Source organism: Lolium perenne, chromosome 4 (genome assembly GCF_019359855.2).
Source record: "Lolium perenne isolate Kyuss_39 chromosome 4, Kyuss_2.0, whole genome shotgun sequence".
Lineage (NCBI taxonomy): Eukaryota > Viridiplantae > Streptophyta > Magnoliopsida > Poales > Poaceae > Lolium > Lolium perenne.
In genome coordinates, this window is record NC_067247.2 from 120342434 (window position 1) to 120346892 (window position 4459).

The window sequence follows — 4459 nt, forward strand, 5'->3', positions numbered from 1 at the left end:
CTAGGCCTTGTTCCTAAATACTGCTATCGCTTGTTTCTTGTTTCTTTGCGTTACTACTGCTGCGTTACTACTCCTTGTTTACTGTCCTGGGCAAAGCACTTTTCTGGTGCCGTTGCTACTACTTATTCATACCACCTGTATTTCACTATCTCTTCGCCGAACTAGTGCACCTATTAGGTGTGTTGGGGACACAAGAGACTTCTTGCTTTGTGGTTGCAGGGTTGCTTGAGAGGGATATCTTTGACCTCTTCCTCCCTGAGATCGATAAACCTTGGGTGATCCACTTACGGGAAACTTGCTGCTGTTCTACAAACCTCTGCTCTTGGAGGCCCAACACTGTCTACAAGAATAGAAGCTCCCGTAGACATCAAGCACTTTTCTGGCGCCGTTGCCGGGGAGGAAAGGTAAACGGCACACACACAACGGACCCCGGCAACTAGCCACTTTTTCTGGCGCCGTTGCGGGGAGGAAAGGTAAAAGGCACTCATACTTCGGTTCCGTGTGATGCTTTTAGGCGCCATTGTATTTGTGCTCGAAGCTATTTCCTTTAGATCCTGCAATTGCATCTTTTTGTTTCTTGTTTACACTAGTTAGGCATAATGGAAAACAACAAAAATATGAGAGATCTTTATGAACTTTATCTTGAATTAGGACATGATGTGTTTGAAGAGAGAATTAAAAAACCCATGGAACTTTATATGCATGTGATACGTCTCCGACGTATCGATAATTTCTTATGTTCCATGCCACATTATTGATGCTATCTACATGTTTTATGCATACTTTATGTCATATTTATGCGTTTTCCGGAACTAACCTATTGACGAGATGCCGAAGGGCCAGTTGCTGTTTTCTAATGTTTTTGGTTTCAGAAATCCTAGTAAGGAAATATTCTCGGAATCGGACGAAATCAACGCCGAAGATCTTAGAATCCCCGGAAGCATCCAGAAAACCCGAGAGTCGCCAGAGGGGGGCCACAAGCCCACCAGACCATAGGCCGGCGCGGCCTGGGGGTGGCCCGCGCCCCCCTGTGGTGTCGTCGCCTCGTTGACCTTCTGACGCCGCCTCTTCGCCTATATAAAGGTCCTCGACCTAAAACCTCGATACGAAAAAGCCACGGGACGAGAAACCTTCCAGAGCCGCCGCCATCGCGAAGCCAAGATCTGGGGGACAGGAGTCTCTGTTCCGGCACGCCGCCGGGACGGGGAAGTGCCCCCGGAAGGCTCCTCCATCGACACCACCGCCATCTTCATCACCGCTGCTGTCTCCCATGAGGAGGGAGTAGTTCTCCATCGAGGCTAAGGGCTGTACCGGTAGCTATGTGGTTAATCTCTCTCCTATGTACTTCAATACAATAATCTCATGAGCTGCCTTACATGATTGAGATTCATATGATGATGCTTGTAATCTAGATGTCATTATGCTAGTCAAGTGAATTTTACTTATGTGATCTCCGGAGACTCCTTGTCCCACGTGTGTAAAGGTGACAGTGTGTGCACCGTGTGGGTCTCTTAGGCTATATTTCACAGAATACTTATTCACTGTTATGAATGGCATAGTGAAGTGCTTATTTATATCTCTTTATGATTGCAATGTGTTTTGTATCACAATTTATCTATGTGCTACTCTAGTGATGTTATTAAAGTAGTTTATTCCTCCTGCACGGTGTAATGGTGACAGTGTGTGCCCCGTGTTAGTACTTGGCGTAGGCTATGATTGTGATCTCTTGTAGATTATGAAGTTAACTATTGCTATGATAGTATTGATGTGATCTATGCCTCCTTTCGTAGCGTGAAGGTGACAGTGTGCATGCTATGTTAGTACTTGGTTTAGTTATGTTGATATGCCATGCACTCTAAGGTTATTTAAATATGAACATCGAATATTGTGGAGCTTGTTAACTCCGGCATTGAGGGTTCGTGTAATCCTACACAGTTAGTGGTGTTCATCATCCAACAAGAGGGTATAGAGTATGCATTTATCTATTCTGTTATGTGATCAATGTTGAGAGTGTCCACTAGTGAAAGTATGATCCCTAGGCCTTGTTCCTAAATACTGCTATCGCTGCTTGTTTACCGTTTTACTGCGTTTCTACTGCCTGCAATATTATCACCATCAACTACACGCCAGCAAGCACTTTTCTGGCGCCGTTACTACTGCTCATACTTATTCATACCACCTGTATTTCACTATCTCTTCGCCGAACTAGTGCACCTATTAGGTGTGTTGGGGACACAAGAGACTTCTTGCTTTGTGGTTACAGGGTTGCATGAGAGGGATATCTTTGACCTCTTCCTCCCTGAGATCGATAAACCTTGGGTGATCCACTTAAGGGAAACTTGCTGCTGTTCTACAAACCTCTGCTCTTGGAGGCCCAACACTGTCTACAAGAATAGAAGCTCCCGTAGACATCAAGCACTTTTCTGGCGCCGTTGCCGGGGAACGAAGGAAAGCTACACCATTTCCTCCCTCGTCAACTACGCGCCAAGCATTTTTCTGGCGCCGTTGCCGGGGAGGAAAGGTAAAAGGCACTAATACTTCGGTTCCAGGTAACTGTACTCTTCTGGCGCCATTGTGTTTGTGCTCGAAGCTATTTCCTTTAGATCCTGCAATTGCAACTTTTTGTTTCTTGTTTACACTAGTTAGGCATAATGGAAAACAACAAAAATATGAGAGATCTTTATGAGCTTTATCTTGAATTAGGACATGATGTGTTTGAAGAGAGAATTAAAAAACCCATGGAACTTTATATGCATGCTAATGGGAATGTTATTAATATGAATGCTTTGAACACTATTGTTGCTAATGCTATGGAAAATTCTAAGCTTGGGGAAGCTGGTTTTGATGAGCATGATCTTTTTAGTCCCCCAAGCAATGAGGAGGAAATTTACTTTGATGATGCTTTGCCTCCTATTTATGATGATTATAATGATAGTAGTCTTTTGGTGCCACCTGTTATGGAGGATAAATTTGATTATGATTACAATATGCCTCCTATATTTGATGATAGCTACTTTGTTGAATTTGCTCCCACTATTACTAATAAAATTGAGTATGCTTATGTGGAGAGTAATAATTTTATGCATGAGACTCATGATAAGAATGCTTTATGTGATAGTTATATTGTTGAGTTTGCTCATGATGCTACTGAAAGTTATTATGAGAGAGGAAAATATGGTTGTAGAAATTTTCATGTTACTAAAACACCTCTCTATGTGCTGAAATTTTTGAAGCTACACTTGTTTTATCTTTCTATGCTTGTTGCATTATGCTTCATGAACTTGTTTATTTACAAGATTCTTTTTCATAGGAAGCATGTTAGACTTAAATTTGTTTTGAATTTTCCTCTTGATGCTCTCTTTTGCTTCAAATACTATTTCTTGCGAGTGCATCATTAAAACTGCTGAGCCCATCTTAATGGCCATAAAGAAAGAACTTCTTGGGAGATAACCCATGTGTTTATTTTGCTACAGTACCTTTATTTTATTTTGTGTCTTGGAAGTTGTTTACTACTGTAGCAACCTCTCCTTATCTTAGTTTTGTGTTTTGTTGTGCCAAGTAAAGTCGTTGATAGTAAGGTTCATACTAGATTTGGATTACTGCGCAGAAACAGATTTCTTTGCTGTCACGAATCTGGGCAAAATTCTCTGTAGGTAACTCAGAAAATTATGCGAATTTACGTGAGTGATCCTCAGATACGTACGCAACTTTCATTCAATTTGAGCATTTTCATTTGAGAAAGTCTGGTGCCTCAATAAAATTCGTCTTTACGAACTGTTCTATTTTGACAGATTCTGCCTTTTATTTCGCATTGCCTGTTTTGATATGTTCGATGGATATTTCGATTCCATTGACTTTCAGTAGCTTTGTGCAATGTCCAGAAGTGTTAAGAATGATTGTGTCACCTCTGAACATGTGAATTTTGATTGTGCACTAACCCTCTAATGAGTTGTTCTGAGTTTGGTGTGAAGGAAGTTTTCAAGGGTCAAGAGAGGAGGATGATACAATGCGATCAAGAAGAGTGAAAAGTCTAAGCTTGGGGATGCCCCGGTGGTTCATCCCTGCATATTTCAAGAAGAATCAAGCATCTAAGCTTGGGGATGCCCAAGGCATCCCCTTCTTCATCGACAAATTATCAGGTTCCTTCTCTTGAAACTATATTTTTATTCGGTCACATCTTATGTACTTTACTTGGAGCGTCTGTATATTTTTGTTTTTTGTTTTTGTTTGAATAAATGCTTGTGTGGGAGAGAGACACGCTCCGCTGGTCCGTATGAACACATGTGTTCTTATCTTTTAATTTTCGTGGCGAAGGTTGAAACTGCTTCGTTAATTGTTATATTGTTGGAATCGGGAAATGCTACATGTAGTAATTGCTAAAATGTCTTGGATAATGTGATACTTGGCAATTGTTGTGCTCATGTTTAAGCTCTTGCATCATATGCTTTGCACCTATCAA